Source organism: Solea senegalensis, linkage group LG4 (assembly GCF_019176455.1).
Source record: "Solea senegalensis isolate Sse05_10M linkage group LG4, IFAPA_SoseM_1, whole genome shotgun sequence".
NCBI classification, from domain to species: Eukaryota; Metazoa; Chordata; class Actinopteri; order Pleuronectiformes; family Soleidae; genus Solea; species Solea senegalensis.
In genome coordinates this window covers 17,654,113-17,675,347 of record NC_058024.1, presented here as the reverse complement: position 1 = coordinate 17,675,347, position 21,235 = coordinate 17,654,113, and the positions used below count along the sequence as shown (strand labels likewise).

The 21,235-nt window shown below is 38.5% G+C and overlaps 1 protein-coding gene across 7 annotated transcripts in view; it reads left to right on the top strand.

Annotated features, from left to right (window-relative positions):
* Window positions 1-21,235, top strand: part of lactbl1b (lactamase, beta-like 1b) — a 40,501-nt gene that overhangs the window by 2,106 nt on the left and 17,160 nt on the right. The window contains exons 2-5 of one of the 7 annotated variants that reach the window (XM_044023820.1): window positions 14,889-15,014; window positions 17,084-17,161; window positions 18,559-18,793; window positions 19,585-19,703. The exons of 1 other annotated variant lie outside the window; for it this stretch is intronic. The gene's annotated coding sequence lies outside the window, so the exon portion shown is untranslated. Of the gene's footprint in view, window positions 1-14,888; window positions 15,036-17,083; window positions 17,162-18,558; window positions 18,794-19,584; window positions 19,704-19,864; window positions 19,992-21,235 lie in introns of those variants that run through there. 5 more of the 7 variants (XM_044023819.1, XM_044023821.1, XM_044023822.1 and 2 more) reach the window with 5 other exon arrangements.

Sequence of the window (21,235 nt, the reverse complement as noted above, 5' to 3'; positions counted from 1 at the left end):
AATACTCCTCTAATATTGCCCACAGACATCATTCTCTCACGCAATCCTATAATGGCCCAGATAGTCATAAAAAGAATATATATAATGTAAAGCAGTGATGTCTGAATGTGGCATAAATCTTCCCTGTGTGACTCAGTGAGCCACTAAAGGCAAAATGTGCTCTGTGACACTGTGGAGTCTGAACACAGCAGTAACATTGGCCGCAGCGGCAGTAAACACAAAACATACGTACAGTATAATGCATGCAGCAAATTACATCATAATGCGCACAAGGTGCAGCAAAGAGAAACTGGTTTTACTTCAGACATGCTTGGAGAATGTCAGTGTACTGCTTAGAATAATCACTAAATTAATGATGTGAGGGCATCGTGCATGTTTGTATGAAATTAGTCAGCACGTTGGGATATTTCAAATAATATATCTTTGATTTTTATCCTTTCTTTCAATTATATATCTGTATGTATCTATAGAATTTATAGCATTAATGAATCCCCATAATCTTAATTATTTTCTCCTCATGTAAATTTTATGGTGTATGTTAGTCACTATATAATTTAGCCCCAAGAATGAACATAAAATAGACACGTATTTCACCGTAATCAGGCAACAACATTATTCATAATTTATTTATGTCATTTATAAAATGTATTTATTATGATATGTTTATAATTATAATTTAGTTAAATAAAATCTAAAATAAAGAGCAATTAATATTACCCTAATGTATCACATTTATTTAATCTTTTAATTTCTGCGTTGTTTTTTTATTACAAATAAATTACAAATGTACAATGTACAAAGTTCAAAATTTCATGTCCCAGTTTTTGAATTAATCTGATTTATTAGAATTTCTTTGTCAAAATCAATATTAAATTCACACAGAAGAAAATAGATGTTGAATACCAATATGATTATATGAATTATACAGATATTTGAATAAATGACTGCTGTCTGGATATGTGTGAACAAGGATTGATCATTTAGAGTCTGATATACTCAAAAATTAACCAAAACAAATACATAATTCTGTTTTCTTTTTTTGTAAATAATGTACGACCAAAAACACAGTGTTAAAATGAGTACCTACATTTTTTAAACTGGTATAAGAGGTGGATTTCTCTCCCAAAGCCGTGTAACATGTCATTGCATCAACACTGCCACCTAGAGTTTAACCAATGAACAGTCATGGGTTCATTTGTTTAACTGGGGTAGAATAAGAGTGAGTGTTTTTATACATTTGGCTCAAGGTCTCGTGCTTTTATTAACACTCATTGACAGCAGTTTTTTTTTTTTCTTTAATCCTGCAAACTCAAAACATTTAGCTTTTAAAGGCTTTTAGATATGCATTTAATCAATGAAAAAATACTAAATAAGTGTTTTAAATCATATTATATTATTATTATGTTTGGGGTTAGGGTCCTTGTGGTCTCATGTGACACTGCCGTTCTCTGTCTTCCTGTTAAATTCACAATCTATTCAAACACAGTATTAACCTTGTGGTCCTTCTGCAGTCATATTGTCTTCTTCTGATCATGCGTTTGCTTGTGTAGGTTTTTTTTATTCACTGTATTATTCATACGAGTTATGATAAAAAAAAAATTTTTTTTTCATCTCCCCTGTGAAGACGTGACCGCCCTTGAAACATACTATTAAGTTTTGTTTATGACTTTAATTATTATTTTAACCTCACATTTAAAATAATGATATAGCCGGGGTGCAATATGAGATGTTAGTATTTAACACACACAAAAAAACTTTTACGACATAATTATCTTCTGACAACGAGGTAGATTTAAAGTCATTGAAACTAAAACAAATGACAAGTGACCCCGGACAATCACCGAGCCTCATTATCTTTTAAGGCAAGCAGCTATTTGTCAGGAAGGATGAAACAAAGCTGATGTGGGTGAGAATGTGTATCCTGCAGTTCATGAGCTATGACTTATCCTCTGGAATATTTAGCCTGACCTTAGGCCCATTCAAAACAGCCACTCTGGGGCTGGAATCAATTTCACCTTGAGCCTCGCGGGGCTTACAGTGAAGTATTGCACACACACTGTGGGCATCAGCAGCTGGATAAAGAGCGAGCGGGGGGAGAAAAAAGCCTGAAGTTGTTGCGTGATCCCTGACCCTGTGCTTAGAAAGAGCTATGGACTCTCCTAATCTATAGAGACCTTTTGCACATGGATCAGCCTCAGCTGAGACCACGTTTTCGCAGACATGCAGGCAGAGAAGAGTCGGCTGATTGAACTCTGACGAGCACAGCAACCAAACCTGACTTGGATAATCCGGGATTTTAAGAGCCCTATTTACTTATTTGTCTTGAACAGATAAGGCTAAAACCTCATCTCCGTCAATCCTTTTCTTATTCCTGGCGCCGCCGCAAAGGACACAAAGACGTCCCTAATTGTTTTTGAAAAGATAATATTTTATCAGCAGAGCTGAAAAAAGGATGGGCTCTCTGCTTATCTTTCATAAATAGTTTCACCCCACTCCACTCCACTAACCACAACCTTCCCAGCGTATTGGTTTACTCCTGCCAAAAGTTTAATTTAATCCCACAAAACTGTCCTTGCTTTAATTAAATAGACTGAAAGCCTTGGCAGGACTTTACGCTTTACGTTATTGTTAAGGGAACATTACAGATTTTTCACCAGTAAACTGTCGAGATCTGAAAGGAGACGCAGCCTCTCAACAATTAACTTTCACAAACTCACTTGAGTTTTCAATAAAAAAAATAAAAAAAATGAAAACAAAAGTCAAAAGAGTCCAGGTGAGGACAGACAGCAGCGTCCTCATTTGCGGAAAGAGTGCGTTTGTGTGGCGCGCACCAGTCGCGGGGCAGACAACACTTTTTATCGTCCCCGTAAATCAAAGCACATAAAACATAAGCCCAGTAAAAAGTGATTCAGCTGACAGTCATGACGAAATGAATGCCTCGATTAAATGGCAGTCATCAATCATGGCTTTTGGTTTTTGGATGCTAACATCCCCAGGAAGCTCTCGGCTAATTGATATGAACTGTTGGCATAAATCAGCAGCTGTGTTTTTGATGCTGAGAGCTGTTGTCGCTGTGGTAGGCGTTTCAGAACCGCACATACATATATATATTTCCCCGTGTAACACGGACCGAGCCGTCGTCGACATGTGGTTTAGTCGTTGGTGGATCGAGTTTGGTGTCTGATGGAACAGAAATAGCCTGAAATACGGAATGTTCTAACTTATTTCTCCCGTGAGAAATGACTCGTGGGACAATTAAAAAAAGAGTCTTTTAAATAATTAAATAATTGCAATGTTCAAACGTGAGTTTACACTTCTTCTTTCTTTTTTTAAACTGAATTTAATTGGCTCCAAAAAGGAGCACAAATGTCAATGAAGAACCTCATTAACCAAAATGATAATAAAGACATATTCATGAATATATATATATATATATATATATATATATATATATATATATATATATAGCAGTGTATTATTCTTGTTTTTTTACCATAAGTGTACTCACTTGCATCTTTAATTGGCACAAAAAAGGGGCTTATCTTACTCTTAATAATCATATTCTTATTTATTTTATTCCGTGTCAAACTAAAATGGGTTACACATTGTCAATAATAAAGCTGAATGTGAAGTACAATATTTACCAATATATATTCAATTCACAACAACGACAAACAATCGTTTGGAACAAAGGACAAAGGTTCAACGCCTGTGAAAATATTCATTGTCCTCCACGATAGCAAAACAAATGAATCTGCACTCTGAACAGATCAATAACTGTTATTGATGAGTTGCAGTCGTTCATCTTTCCCTGTCGTCCTGTACATAAAAGAATAATTGTAGGCAGGAAAGGATTTCGTTTCACTGGTTTTGAGTGTTCTAAATACATTTTTCCCTTTACTTTTAAAGAACACCTGTAATTCTCTTCACGTTACTCCTCCCTGTGTTTTCTTCTCCCTTCGTCTCCAGCAACAGATGGACGTGCGCACCAGGATATTACCATTAAGAGGATTCCTCTTTCCTTGTCCTTCATGCTGGACTTTTTTCTTTCTTTCTTTTTTTTTTTTTCTTTCTGTGGAGACGGACTCTTTCGTCGTGAACCGGCTCGACTGGGTTTGCAGGAGCTGCTCTGGGGTTGTCGGCTCAGCCCGCTGAAGCTGGCCGCTACCCTCGCTAAAGTGTGTTGTAAATTATATGAAAATAAGTCACCAGGTGGGATCAGAAAGTCTTGATAGCATCTTGGTTCTCTGAACTCTGACCTTTTGTGTGTGTGTGTGTGTGTGTGTGTGTGTGTGCGTGGACGGCCTTGATTGAAGTTTACTCACCTTGTAGTGCGACAATAACAGTCATGTGCAGGGATTATAAATGATCAACTGTTAACATAATCATAATGAGAATAGAGTGACATTTTCACAACACTGCAACAAATGAGCGATGACGCTGTCAGACAGACAGACAAATTGCCTTTTAATGGCCAATAACTTGTCCGTCTGACTGCAGGATGACTCAAAAACTACCCAGCGTCAAAGAAATGTCTTGTTGATATGGGGAGTGACCCAAGTATGAACCCATTAAAATGTTCAAGTGGATCCAAATTAACGGTGCATTTTCGTATTTTTCCACTCTCTTTGACGTGGTGATATGTGCATTAGTGGAGAGGAGGTATGTCTGAATAGATACAGCTTATTTTTTTATATGTTGTCGAACACGGCGGGTTTAAAAAGATGCTGGCACTTCATACTGAAGGTGTCCTCAGACCTTGGAAGTATGAGGTTGCACAGGTAAAGTAAAAGAGGCTCCAGGGCAGCAACTTGATCCCATTAACGTCGTCTTTATTGTGCAAAGCCTTTTAGAAACGTAGCGTCTTCCTCGGGTGCACAAAGCCTGTGCTGTCCCTTGTACAAATACTCTTCTTGAGTACTCTGTCTGTCTGTCTCCATGAGCCTGTAAGGCAAGCTGTCTTTCTGCCATCACGCGAACACACATGAAGCTGTTTCGATGACGTTTATATGTCTGGTTTGCTCAAGCTTTTGGGTGCTGACTTTTCTCTTAAATGCAGAAAACACAAAACATGTGACTTAAAGAATGAAGTGGCCATACTCCAGGCTTTTTTACTTGTTTCTGTGTTGTTGTGATAATATATACTCAAGATTATTTAGAAAATAATCTTGCACAAGTGACACAATTAAGAGTAACATAGCAATTTAGATTTTCACAGGACACGTGCACTGGTTTTCTTTTTAATACATTATTAGCATATTCTTATAAAATGCCTTTATTGTCATGACAACCCCTCAAATCATTTTTTTTCCCATTTACACCATTCACACTCACACAGTAGTCGGGGAAACAGTGTGGGGCACGTGTGGCCTGGAGGAGCCAGGGATTGCATCCAACTTCCTGGGTAGTGAATGACACACTCCTCCTGAACCTGAACCCCCTCAGAGTAATAGTTCACTCTTTATTTTTTTTCAGCCATGATACACAAAGTGATGTTGATTTCTGTCCTCTAAAATTATAAATTGCTGTATATGTATTTCACACTATAGTGAAACTCCTGCCGTGATAAAAAATGACTTCATGGGCTCGAGACACTTTGTTGGAAAGCATAAAAATGGTTAATTTAACTTGGTTGCTGCTCTGAGGGATTTTACGTCTTTATTGTATTTCCTTTGTATTTAACCTTAAACCTGAGAGGAAGAGGGAGAGGAACTGGAGATTTCCAGAGGGATTCAATTATATTTTCTCTCGTGTTCACTGCAATATAATGGCTTTGCAACAAGACCTCTTTCTGCTCTAAGTTTTCTCCCCCCCCCCTCGCAGATTTTTATCTCAATAGAAAAGAAGTCGTTTATCTTGAGAAGCCTTTATCTGACCTCTATATTTCTTATTTCCTGTGACCATCTCATAATTTTACCCCCACTGAATATAACAAGCAAGTACAAGCCTGTAATAGAAGCTCAGTGCTCACAGTAAATCATCCCATTTCACTAAAAGCCATTGGTTGTTGTCTTTTGATATTTGCTTGGAACAAAGTAAATGAACATTTCCCTTGCACATCACAGATAATGTTGAATTCAGCCATGAAGTTATGCACAGACATGGTAACTTTCCAGGGCTAATAGCCTGTGGCCTTTTCTTTCTTTCTTTTCTTTTCTTTTTTTTGCTGGCTCACGTAATTTGTCGCCACTGACCAGAATTTGTCTGGAGGCTTAAAGAGCTTCAAATGACGTTCCACCGAAATGACTTGCCAAAATATATTAGGACGAGCATTTGATCAAGTATTTAAAACAACACAAAAAAATGAAGAGATGTTGTTTTTCTTCCCTTTCCCCCTGAAAGGAAACACAGTCTGAACCATTTAACCCAGATCCACACAGCTGGGTGGTTAGTTTATGTTAATTTCACCATACACAAATCAGTACAATTGCTAAGTCCACCTTTATGTTACTGCCCAAAAACAGGTGTTAAACTTGCATGTTAGCAGTGTTTGCAAGGCTGGGGGTTATTGCCCCCGTGTGTTTTGCCATGATGCCTGCACATGTATGTGTCAGCATCTGTGTCCCAATGCCGCTGCTTGTAAACATCTGTCTGAGTGGAGAGGAAACAGAAAGAGCTCAAAGTGTTCAAAAGAGAGTGAGGAAATAGAGCGAGAGAGAGCGAACGGGACATAAAGAAATCCCGGATCGTTTTGGCCTTAAGATGTGTGAGGAGTGCAAATAGTAGAGCGGAGCATCCAGAGGTCGTTCCCATGGCAACCTTTGCCTGGGGAGATCACTGACCCCCCCCCCCACTCTGCAGTACAAGGGTAGCACAGATTGTAGGTCACATATGGCACCAGCGATTCAATCAGGCCTAATCTGGCTTGACTTGTGGGTCATGAATTGCACTGGAGAGCTAGTTTACACTGTGGCTTATCTCTATCACTCAAGTGTATGATAATGGCGGTGTTTGGTGTAATGTGATAAAGTGACCTCCTAAATGTACAATATATGTCAACAAATGTATGTATGTATCGTCTGCAGGCAGCGAGCAATAATAGGTCCGGAGGGATCAGGGATTACCTGCACCATTTCTGAGATTTTGAGAAGTTTGAAATAAATCCTGCATGTTCAAACTCACGTTCACATGTCGCACCTTGTTTATTCTAAATAGGAAATGTTTAATTTTGTCCTTATATCTGTTAAATCTCTTAAGCTTTATTATTTTACCATTCCAAAGTTATTACAAAACTACAAAATGTTGTTTAAATAATAATTAATTCTTCCTTTTTACGTTCATAGTAAATTATAATATTAATAAAAACATCATTATTAGTCATTGTGTTCTTATATCTTACAAATTAAATACATACAATACAATATGACAGTATTTTTAAAAGCTAAATGTGATAAAACATAACAAACGTTAATAGAACTTTGGGATTTTACAGCACTATAAAAGAACGATTAACACCATACGCAAAATATTATTTAATCCATTGTTTTTAACAGCAGTTCAATTTGTATATTCTATATTAATATTTAGGGAATATTCATTTTATGCTATTGGTTGTTTGTTTATGGTAAACTCAGGGAGGGGAAAGGAAGTTTTGTTCAGCCATTTAAAGGAGGAGTCTTCACATGTGTTTTTCTGTGGAAAAAATAAACATTTTTGCTATTTTTAATGTGCCATTGTTGAGGCTGAACATCTCTGTGCAGAGAAGTAACTCAATAAAAGCACCGTCACACAGAATCACCGGTGCAGAAAACTCACTCGCTCCTCGACATGCAGCAGAAACACGGATATGATTTGAATGATTTATACGCCATGTTTCTGGAGTATTAGGATAGTGTAGATCGCCAACCTCAGAGGTAATTTATACTTTTATACTTTCTGTGCCTTTGGTTAAGGGTTTCCAGATACGCGCTCATACAGTACAGCAACAGTGGGAGCTCAGAACAAACTCTTCTTTTCTGAGGTGCAGAGAGCTGTTGAATCACATTCAAGGTCAAATCAGCTTCATGGTTTTGGATTATCCAGATTCTTAGCACTCACTTTTGCATTAATAAATCCATGATTTGTATATGGGAAGACATTGAATTTTTTTTTTTTTTGCTGCCGTGGCTGCAGAGGATTTTTTTCACTTGCGTGGGATTCTGACAAATACTCCTGATTCAGCGCAGTGTGCACTAAGACTGCTGCACACTGATTAAAAAAAGAAAGAATCTAATCTGGATGTAATAAACAAAGCTGGAGGAAATGAAAGTCTTTAAAATAAAAAGCCTCTCAGTGGAATATACTGCAGATATTTCATGTGTGTGGATTCAAATTAACAGTATTGGTTTGTGGGTGTTTGGCTGGAAGTTATGGACAATAACATATTAGGGTTTTCTTTTATCTGTTGGTGAGGCTAAACAAATCAGCGGTCTGTGTCTGACTGTCTCTGCTCCATCGCTGCCCCGTGGTTGGCAATTTCATGAGTGAGCTGGTAATAATCACGGGTGACTGCATTCTCACCTTTTTTGCACCGAGATCTGTGAGTAAGAGAAAGTGCGACTCCATTTGTCAGGCCTTCAGTGGCCACATGTGAATGCTTGAGCTCTGAAGTCAGAGGGATCTTCACATCTGCTTTGCATCGCTTTATCTGCGTCTTATATTCTTCCAAGAGGAGGAAATAACAGGTTGCATTTGGCAGGATGTGGCCGCAGTTATTTGAAAACTATAACTGTGACTTATTTTCGCAGTAAAACTTCAGTTTTGTCCGGAGCATGTTTGTTGGATCTCTTACATATTGGAAGAGAGTACGTATTTAAATAGTGGGACCATAGATGTAGATTGAATTTTATGCATCTTGACATACGTACTGGAGGGAAAGTAGTTGCAGGTGTTAATAAAGTCAGTGTCTTGCGTTCGGGGGGGGAAACACTGCTTCACTTGCATATTATATTTTCGTTCCTGTGGGCATAATATCTCACAAGCAGCAGTAAATATACTGAAGTCACAATTTAAGTGAGATTTAATCAACACATATTTGTTGGATCATGGAAGTAATTCCACACACACACAGCTCATGTGGGAATTAAAACCATCATTTCATGCAGCGTTGGAGCCTGTACCCACAGAGCTGCACGTACTGCAGCTCCTTTTAAACACAGCCTTGGTTTTTCCTTTCAGCTGAGGGAGCTGCTTTCATCCGTCTCGATGTCTGCCCACACAAGAGTTACTGCACACACCATCCAGTCTATTCAAAAGAAACAAAGAAATTGTTTTTACCCTTAAGTTGTTTGGAACTTTTCATTTAGTTGTAATTGATGTATGTATGAGATGTGGTTTAAAACAAAGATTTTAATAGTTTAACTCCTCTAGAGACACTATTGAATAATTTCCTCTTTAGCATTAAATACTCAGCACCTCTTGGCACTTTATCACCGAAAGAAAACAAACGACACAAAAAACACTATTCTGGCTTGTCATAGGTAACATGTTTTTTATATTTATTATATGTGATCTGTTCTAAAAATGTCTTTGTGAGGTGTGTGACCCTGTCCCCGTCTTTACAGCTGTCAGTGTTCATATGTTTTGTTGTTGTCTGTTATTTTACATTGCTGTTTTGTGTTACCATCAACCTGCCATGGGGCTGAAGATGGAAAATAGCCACTGGCTATAATCTTGTACACTTAGATGAAAATGTCTAGTAATATGCCTGGTCCCTATTTTAAATAAATAATAATAAAAATAAAAAAACAACAGTCACACAAATATGAGGATGTGGCACAAACCCAGCAGCTATCAGGGTCAGTCATAACACTTCAGACATAATTCTCAAGTTGCCCTTTTGAACTCTGCAGCAGAATCTATAAAATGTCCTCAGAGTTCACTGAGCTTGATGGAACTCCGTGGCTCAGTATATGCGACTGCACACAGCGTGAATGCTCAGGACTTATCTTGTTACTGACAGAGTTCAGCCTCTCTCAGACTGCTTGTTTTAAGGACACGAGTCTTCCACACCTGCATGCAAGGATGAGGTACAACTACACGGAGGAGGGGGGGGGAAAGGTGACAAAGAGTAACAACTGTGACTTTAATGTCATTTGAAATGGCCTGTAATGCGCGGCTTCTAAATTGGAAAAATTGACCTTCCTCGACGAGGTGACACAAGCCTGCACTTGGAGACGTTTCAGGGGCTAAGTAGAGGTTTTCAGAGCAGGCTGCAGCAGAGCCTGGAGGCCAGGCAAATATTTTATGAGTAATTTAATATCTGGAACATGAGAGCGCACTCCATTCAGGATGCTGGCCCGGATATAGACAGTGATCTTGGAAGGAGGAGGGAGAGAAAGGCGAAAGGGCAGACCAATGAGTAGTTAATGCTATACATCAACTTCCCTCCAGGGCTGCTCGAGGGATAAAGTACTACTACTACCTTCAATAATTCTGTCCTCTGTCTGGGACCTGCTCTCCAAACCTCCCACTGAAAGGAGCCTTATGTCCAGAAAAACTGTTTTTTCTTTGTTTTTGTTTTTTTTCTTAAATCAGAACAGCTAAAAGAAAACAAATTCACCTATAGCAAGCACTATTACATTTTTTTATGACATCTAAGTCCACTTTAAAATATGAGACAAGCATGGAACAAAAAATATTTACCAGCAAAATTTCATTTATCACAGTTAATAGAAAAATGACCTAACGGGCGCAAAAAGATGCCAGGTTTTTAATACACTGTGTCCATTCACTGGAGAAGATGGAAAACTAAACATTTTCTTCTTGTTAGCGTGGAACAACCCTGCTATGATGATGGATCACTGCATGTGCTGGCTGAGCAACTCTCCTTGCACTGAACTGGGCACCAGATTTTTATGAACTGAATCGTGTGTTAAGTTCATAAAAATAGTTTCAGCTGCATGATAGCACTCGCAAACACACCAGAGTAGGATTTTCTTTTCTTTTTTGTGTACATCTGTTAGATGCTGAAAGAACACAAATGTAACATACAGTGCACCAAGTTTTAGTGGACCGTTTCTATGACGCTGTTCATGGCAGAGAGAAAGCAGGAAAAGCACATGTGTGGCTAATTACATTAATGATCCTGTAGCTCTGTTCCATCCATGGAACTAGCCCATCTACATGGAATGCATTTCTTATCAGTGTTATTAGTAACACCTGTGGTTTTCCTTCTAAAAATAAGAATACAACTGGCAGCAGTGGGGGGAAATGGGTTGGAGGGGGAAGATGCATTTTCACTTTAACCCTTAGATGCACCTTTAAAAAAGTAATGTTAACACACCTTGTTTTAAACCAACATCAGTCCTTTCCATACATATTAAATATGAATTTATTTTTGAAATGTTTAACCCTTAACCCAATTGTCAAGTTTTTGTCATGATGTCCAGAAAAACACAATAACTTATTAAATTATTATTATATTCTACTTAATATTTTAATTATTAATTATTTTCTTCATGCAAACTGGATTATTTTTGCAGCCTGGTATATGTGAAAGTGTAGCAGAAACATTTGTTTATTATTTTTCCTAAAATGTCATAAAATACTCACATTAACACACATTATTATGCCATACAAATTGTATAATTTTCAAAAAGGTTTTTAACCCTTAAATTGCCATGTTTTTGTCATGATAAATATGGATTTCAATGAGGACATTTTTGTGCGTAGGTGTGTTAGTGTGAGTATTTTAGTTAACATCGTTTTATGACAGACTAAAAATACACTCAAAAAAATGCAGAACCTGGCATACATTTATAACAATATGCATGAAAAAAAAGATAAATCATTCTAGAAATTAAAAGCCAAAAACACACAAATGTGTCTAGGTGGGTTAATATCATTGATTTAAATTGTCAAAGCCTTTGTTGTGCATAATATGGTTAGTATTGACAAGGGACCAATTTTTAGTTCAGTCTTTTCAATAAATGTAATTAAAAATGTTTAAAAATACAAATCCAGCATGAAAAAAATTACCTTCAACGTGTCATATGAGAGGGACAGTGACAAGAATACTTGCTCACTTACTGCAAAAACGTTTAGAGTTTCAGGAGGAGAGTGTCAGTGCTCTTGTCGGTCTGGTGTCACTTGATGTCACTTTGAAGACAGACACGGTGGTGGAAGGTTAGGTGAGTTGAGGTCAGCTGGGATGAGAGGCAGCACACACGCAGTCGCGGTTCATGTATTATTGAAATGAACTGAGCTCCCAGAACACAGCAAAACACTGTGTTGATGCCTTGTTGACAACCGAGCTGTGTTGAAGTAAACATGCTGTTTGACCAGCTGTGTGCAACACTATACAGTGATGTGGTGTAGGTCAAATACTGACCAAGTCACACTACTACCACTTTATTTATGAAGCACTTTAAAGACAACACAGTTGAAAGTACACACCTGTGTTACAGGCCATTTCAAATGACATTAAAAGAAAGTAAAAACAATAAAAATAGTAAAAGCCAACATCTTTAAGAGAGGACTTAAAAACAGGAAGTGAATCGACCTGCCTGATGTGCAAAGGCAACTCATTCCATAGTTTCTGAGCAGCGACTGAAAAAGCGTGCTCACCTCCAAGCTTGCTCTATGTCTTAGGATCGACTAACAATAACTGATCTGACTACCTGAGAGAGTGCGAGGGAGCGTACGACTGAAGCAGGAGAGAGATACTGTGGGACAAGACCATGAAGACGATTAAAAACAAATAAAACTATTTTAAAATCAATCCTGAAAAAGAGCCAGTGAAGTGCCGCTAACAACATGGACTCCACAAAACTCCTGAGGATGTCCCGGGGTACCGCTGTGGTCAAGCGAGGCCTCTGTGGGATGGACCCATTTCTCCCAGCACAGATGCTTGATCGATTTAAAACCAGTGGAATGTGGATGTGCCAGCTAAACACTATAATCTTGTAATCATGTTTCTCAACAGTCTCCAGAAGGTCTCAGCAGTGGACTCGCTGCATGAAAGGTGCCCTTTTAATCACAGTTGGTAATATGTGAATAAACGGAAGCAGCACAAGGTTAAGTGGTTCTCAAAGTGAGGTCCTGGAAACTCTGCTGGGCTTATGACCATATATCTTATGGAGCTGCAAAATAATTAGTAATAAATTGTCAATCTATATTCCTTATTGACAAGCACAACATAAAAATAAAGTCTGTGACCCCACAGGGAATTGTTTTAATAACCACCTTGTACAATTTGAATGATTAAAAAGTTGCTCCAGTTTTTAAAAATTGGATTTTAAATTAGATACAATTCTCAAAGTGAAATGCTGTGAGTATTGCCACTAGAGGAGGAAAGACACACACACACACACACACTCTAACCACTGTGCCAGCGCGCTCAGTCGCAACGGCTCTTATCAACCCTCCATTTGACCTTGAAATTTCGTTATGCAATTTCGGTTGTATAATGACAATGAAGCTGATTTCCTGATTATACATAAAGACAGAACTGGTTAAGCCACAGTCCTCCGCTCTGTCTGTCCCTCTTTATCTATCAGTGTCACCTGCAGCCTCACACCAGGAGTCTGTTCTTCTTCTCATACGGACATTTTTATAAAAAGTGGCAGAGCTTTTGTGAGTTTGAGTATCCAGACCCGACTACCAAGGAGGAAGCAAGTGCAGTTACTATTAAGGGAATGGGACATAAAAAAAAGAATCTTGTTGATGGTTTTTATATCATTACAGCCTAGTTTAGCTAACTATGGCTCTGGGGCATCATTGAGCCATATTTTTAGACATTCTTAAAGATTCCTTAATAGAACACTGGAGAGAATCTGTTTTCAGTCTTTACTCCATAATCCTTTAGTTGTCATCATTTAGTTGTAATGTTTTCACATGTTCTCAGCCACTATTTTCTAAAAGATACAGTGCTTAACAAAGGCATTAGACCGCCAGCCAAAGCCACAGATACCCTTAATGAACAGCAGTTCGTAATTATTAAAATCATTGGATTTTTAATCACTGGTATAAAGAAGCTCTTTAACCAAAACACATTATTATTGTTATCCATGAATTTTTAAATAAATAAAAAAATATATGAAAAAATAGATTGATTAAGTTGTCAAATTATACTTATTTTCTTGCATTCCTGAACAGAAACATTAGTTTTAGTGGTTGAATGTTATGCTTGATTCATTTCTGACTTCTCAGAGAAGAAGCCCAGTGAGTATAAAAAGAAGAATGAATACTGTTTGTTATTTATATTTTTAGTTTTAAACATGTTTTTGAAAGACTATATACAGACATTTACATGACTGTATATATACAGTCATATACAGTTAACACTGAATTTGGAAAATCACCTGCAAAACACATTCATTAAACTGCCATCAAGCATTTTTTGTTTTAGTGTTAATACTGACCACTTCATTACTGTGTGTTCCCACTCATTCACTAAAGTGCAACACAGCTAAAGAGCTGACATGCCTCATGATATCTGGTCTGAGAAACAAATTCCATTCAAAGATCTGGATATTTTTAAATGATTCCTTGTGATTGTCGGGGAGGAATGCTGTTTTTTAATGATTGTATTTTTAATGAATCTACAGTAGAGTTCTTGAATGTGTCGAGTCTGATTCTAGTGGTTTGCGGTTCATCTCTTACCTGCTCACCAAAATGACAGAACATGGGCTAATGTTGTGTTTTATCACATGACGGCAGCACGTGAACGGGTATGAAAGATGAGTGATAGAAAATGTGCTGCACATGGATGCACTGTATGAAAGTGAGTGTGAATTGGTGAATGGCAAATGGCAAGCTTTGAGTGGTCATCAAGACTAGAAAAGCACTATATAAATACAGACCATTCATCGAGCCATCGGTTTGTCGCCATATTTCCAAACTCAGAGCTCCTCCTCCGTCTCCACCTCAGTCCATGACTGCACATATGATGTCTTTCTCTTCCCCAGGAGGACACTATGAAGCTGCTGACATTAAAATCGACCGCTGTCAACAGGCTGTCACTCCAGATACCACGGCTGACATTGACAGCTGTGGCTGGTGTGAACACCTGCAGACGAGGACGCGTGTCCCCGGTGAGCTGTAGAGGAGGGGAGGTGAGGGAGGAGGATCTTTATGCACTTACTGTAGCTGTCACTTCCCTGGAGTTCCTCAGTGTGACTTTATGGATGCAGTTTGTTAATACTTTCATTAATATTTGGTGATATAAGTAATTACAAGTAACAGTATATGCCGGAACACCTTTAAAAGTTACAATAAGTTGAATCAATCAATCATATTTTATTCATACAGGCTTATTCTCTTATTTCTGTTGCCTCTTATTGGGTTATTTGCAAAATAGCATGATGAAATAATTATCCAAAAAATAAGGTTGCACATAAAAAAAAACAATTATCATGATTTACAACTATCTTTTTTGTTAAAATCATGTCTTCATGTATGTATCGATGAATAAACTTGGAAAAACTTGGAAAAAGGAAAAAGTTAAAGTAGCAATTCTGATTCTAATACTACAAATCATTTATTTTAAACTGGATTGAATAATCTGCCAGTGTATGGATGTAAGTTGTTATTTGTTACATTTGTTGTTGTACATTTGTACCCAAACATGTGTACATGTACATCCAACAGTTGGTTTTTGACTTTGTAGCCAGGATATATGATGGACGAGATGATGCCTTGTTATCATTTTTAATGAAATCACAAATGTTTATGCTGAAATAAAACTTAAAGAGGGAAAAGTTAAAAGTTTCCTCATTAATTTGTGTGTGTGCGTGAGAGAGCAAACCATGTTAACAGCCGACACTGGATTGTGAAACAGAATTCTCATGCTTCCTTCACTTTGAGCCGTACCATAAGTGGTAGCTGGCTGCATCACGAGTGTCACACAAGGGTCATCAAGGCTTTGGTTGCATGAACTCTGCGATGTTAGCTGAAGCACTGAAGCATCAGTGCTGTCGCCTCACGAGACGCACACTGCTCGCTAAATCTGTGTCAAACTCCATGAGACGCACACATCTCCTCTGCACCGCAAAATCACGACAGACATGAGTTGTTCGCCTTTGCAGGCTCAGGCTCATCCATGGGCCATAATTCGAACACTTAACAGAGGCCAGTGAGTGTGAAACTGCAATTAAGGAATCAGGAAGTGACGATAATGTAGATTTACATCTAATGCCCTTTTTATTGTACATTTAGAATTAAATTAATTCCTGTAACTTCCTAATTGCCGCCATTGTCCTCAATTTCACATCTTTCTTTTTACCTTGTAGAAAAACTATGTATCATATTCAGTAAGGGATCATATATATACCTATAAATGTATATATATATACTGTATATATAAAGGTATATAACAAAAGAAAACTAGAACTCAAGTGTCCCCCACATAAGTCGGGGAGTGAAGTCTCACTGTCTCCCTCACTCAACTGTCTTCACTGTTGGAAAGCCACTGATATAATCTGAAGGATTACAATAGACTCCTCGCACAAATTCGTGCCAGGAGTAGGAGGAAATAAATAAATTAAATAATGACTGTTAAAGCTATGGGATTGCCAGTTTGAACAGGTGGGTGATTTGTGATTTGATGGTCTGTAATGAGTCAGAGTTCCTGGAAGGAAATTCCAGAGGGTAGGGGCCACGGTGGGCGACTCAGTCGCCCAAGGTTCCATGCTTGGTTCTAGTGATGGGGGTCAGGAGGTTGGAGATGGCTGGGTGGGGGAATGGCGGCGGAGAAGGTCGGTGACATAAGAGCGGGCAAGGTTATTTAGGGCTTTGTAGGTGATGAGGAGGAATTTTTACTGGGCAGTTTAAATTTCCACTTTAACCATAGTTTAAGACTAATAAAGTGACGTTAAGTTCAAGCCCTTTGTTTTAATTTGGCAAAGGGGAAAAAAAAAAGATACATAGTTTACGTCAAACAAACACATCTCGTCTACTTTATCCCATCACTAAATATTTACATATTTACAATATGTTATACAAAATACAATATAAAACATATTTACATATTTACAATATGTTATACAAAATACAATATAAAACATATTTACATATTTACAATATGTTATACAAAATACAATATAAAACATGATGGGGTTTTTTTTTTTTTATGAAAGATATGATAAGTTGTTGTTGTTTACAGATCAGAAGAAACAAGAAGCTGAAGGACTAAACCAAACGTGAACTGTGAGCACTGAGCAAACCTTGAAGTGGAGAGAATGTAAGAACAACGACATTATAATACAAAATGATATTACTGTGGTTTTATATCTCTGTGTCTCATGATCTGGTCTCTGTTAAAGTACAAAGAGAGGAGCTTAAAAGCAACATCCAGTGGAATGAGAGCATCTATCAGCGTTACCATCATGTAATGCACGTCCTGACAAATAATTAGACAAGCCATTTGAATGGTCAAACAAGCATGGAGAAGCATTGGCAACAGATGGACTACCCCCAGTGCATCATGTGAATTGCACATCAACCCTGCAATAAGTTGGACCTCATACACACAGAGGCACACACACACACACACGACGGTGCATTCTCGATCTGTTTATGGTTTGCAAGTGACACTGAGGGCCATTTGCTGACCTACATACGCCGCGGTGTTAAACTCATAGTGCGAATGCTGCGTCCATATGCCCTTACTCTCTGTTCCTGGGTGAAAATAGGTCAGAGGTCAGGAGGTGAACTCTTACGTGCGACAGAACAAAAAGCCTGGGCTGCTTGTTTTTTTGCCATGGCTACAATTGACTGTGTGTGTGTGTGTGTGTGCGCACAGGCGTGAATCTTCATATCCAAACACACGAGGTGTGAGGTGAATAAGAACGCACTGCACTGCACTGCAAGCCTCAGAAATGTTCATTAGTAAGTGACTTGAAGGCGTGGCACAGAGCGGTTTCTCAAGGAATGATGGACTGCTGGTTGTATTATGCAGCGGTGCTGCCGGCGGAATTCAAGCAATGTGTTCCTGCTCTCCATTACATGTTAATTCTATCAAAGATTCATGTTCACAGAAAAGTGGGATAATGAAGAGTTGTCACTTTTTATTACAGTATAAATGCCTTTGATTTATCACCGTGAGCCCACAATACAGTTCACGGAGGAAACTGAAGAACTTCTCACAGCCATGTGGAGTTTAAACAGACTGTAGGTGTTATTTATGGCCGCGAGTCGTCCAGTAATCAGAGGGGGGTTGGTGGTTTAATCCCCAGCTTGTTCAGATTAATGGTATGATTTTGTTTATGTGGGTAAAATAATAATAAAAATGTTTAACAATTCACAATTCTTGTTCTAGATGACAGAACATGAAAAAAAAAGAGAGTGAAAGTGATAGTACAGGACGAGGTAGATATAGCTGAGAGAAGAAGATCCACAGTTAGAAAGAGTTTTTCTCCCAAAATTGTTGAAGAGGTGAGTTTTTCCTCTTTTAATAAAAGCCCTGAATCATATCTGAGAAAAGCACCGATGATTGTTGTAAGATGTTTGTGCGTTTGCCGGAACGTTCCCTGATGCAAACCCATGCGTACCATTGCTCCCTTGTGTTGCAGTCATGTGATCATTCTGGCAATTGGCACCAGCTAATTTTCCACTTTTCCCCTCGCTCTCATGCTGCAGGCTTGACGTGCGTGCTGGCAGACACTGTAACGATTAGTTGCCATCGACAGAACATCACAAACTAGAGCCTGGACCCCAACTTCCCCCCGCAGGCCTGACTTGATTGCAATTTTGAATCAAGGATGGTGAAGTTCTGTGGGTTTTGTGTTGGTGGCGACTGTTGTCAGGTCTGCAGAGACTCGGCACACAAATACCAAATACAACGAGAAGGCCAAGATGCTACGCAAGCACACAAGTAATGCTATTTACTTTAAAAGTGTTTTTGTATACAGTGGGAGATTACCAGTATTTTTGTGATGATTCATTCCGCAAGTCATACAGTACCTTATTATTATTTTTTTTTGTATTTACCAAAGGCATTTTGCTGTGTTGCAGTCCACTTCAAGATACTTAGTCATGCAAAATTCCTTACATGTGATTTGTGCTTCAGCTGGGGACTGCTAATAATTATACCTCTTAGTAAGAAGCTGGAGCATCACTGCCATCTAGTGGGAACACCTTATCATGACATATCAGTGGTTCGGCAATGTCAACATCCACGTTTTATACATTCTGGTTGCTGTCTGAATCTAAGTGTTTTTTTAAGTGCACATATTTTGACTTATCTTAACAGGACAAGTACAGATACACAAATAACATTTAGGATTATTATCCTACACTCCTATTGGTTGGACAAAACAGTGAGCAACTGCCCCAACATGTATGTACTGTATGTAAGTGCACATAACACAACAAGTGGTGTGTGGTCTACAAGTGGCCTGTAAGTTAGTCAGCATTTACAGTACCAGGACCTCGTAACTGAAGCAGTTCCACCATCATTTTTTATGACCTAAATCTCTGCTTTCCTACTGTTGAGAGAATATTGTTTGTTCCCCAGTTCTTTTAGTGATATTTTTCTTTATTCATTTATTTATTTATTTTTAAACAAACATGTTTCTGGGTGTCGCTGCCGTGCCAGGGATGTCATCTCTCATCACACTGAACAGCTTGTGGGTCTGTCAATACATGTCACTCATCTACCTGCAGCTCATCTTTGGCTGAGAGCTGAACAAGAGAGGAGGAGGAGGAGGAGGTGGAGGAGGAAGAGGAGTGGGCAGCAGTGCAGGAGGTGTCGCCTGGGAGAGAAATCTGACACTGAGTTGCAGGTGTGTGAGGTCTGGCAAGTCTTTTTAACATTTAATCGCCAAGTTTGACTATCTGGAATTACGATGACAGATATCTGTGAGATCTGTGATCTGTAGTCACAATTATGTGACTTTTGCCATTCATGTGTATGGGTATCTACAATTCGAGTTTCAGATATCTACATTCTGCGTACCTGAAACTTAAATCAAGCTATCTAAATGCCATAATCACATGTTGCTATTGTTTTTTGTTTTGTTTGTTTCTTCACAACCACCTGACTGGATTTCTCTGAGGTCAATCAACAAAAAGTTAAGTTGGTTCGTTTGGTTCAACATTTGTAAAATCTTCATCAGGCACAAGGCTCTATTTTGACATTTGTTGTGGGGCTGTTTCTCATAAGTTGCTTGTTCTTAACAGTAAAGCCATCTGTTGTCAGAACACTAAAATGAAAAATAGCTGACAGTATTATACTGTTAAATACTCTACACAGAAATGTAGGCTACTGTATTATTTTTACAGTAAAGAACTGTTGTAGAATTCAGTAGGTTACTGTAAAGTTACACATAACTCCTGTACTTTTACAGAGAGTGAAAATAATTACATTTATTTACTTGGTCTGTTGGGAAAGGGAGAGATAAGGCGTTAAAAGGCCAAGTGCGATGAGAGTCCAAGCCAATCAGTTTCTGCACAGCATGACCAATTTCAAAGAGATTAATTATCACTAGTCTAGACATAATCTTTGAAGTCCAAAGTTACCCCAGGGATAAGCTCATTAAAGCTTCCTCACCTTACTCACATTTTCAAACCTGTAAATGTAGGAAATTACATTTGGGATCTCACAGAAAGTCACGTTGAATGTAAACGGACATGGAGGCAGACTGTGCTTGGTTGTGGTTGTGATGTGGCTTGCAGGACATATTAAACAAGCAATCATAAATCCACAAGTTTGTCCTCTTTCTATACCGTCCTCCGTGACGGTATTGACATTCATCCTCATCGCACCGTGGGCAGCCAATCACTGTTCAGTCATAAATATCAAACATACACTGAATTCGGGAAGACACTGATGACGTTAAAATCTCGTCTGTTAACCCATCACACTACAGGATAATTTAGCCAAGATAGTCTGTTGAGACACCCGCGGTTGTCGGAAAGGCCAGATCGGGACCGAAATCTGGCCAATTATCCTCCAGTGTGGAGCAGGAAAACAAAATCAAATAAAGAGTTCACAGGAGGAAAAGAAAGGAGAAAGATTTACCAGAAAAGAGGTAACATAGAAAGTTAGCCGAACTTTTATTGTAATTGTAGCTTCCTTACAAACTAACGGGTGGAAACATGAAACTCATGGTGGGCTGGCACCAATTTGGCACAGGTCTCTACTAAATTAAGGATTTAGTAATGGCTAAACTGCTACTAAAGCCTTAGGAATTACTGGCTAGGTTGCAGCTAGTATTCTACTAATTTCAGTTGCACCAGAACAATTTGCACAATCCTGTAGATAGTAAATTGTTGGCAGGCAGGGAAGCAGCAACAGGGAAAGAGGAGAAGGAGG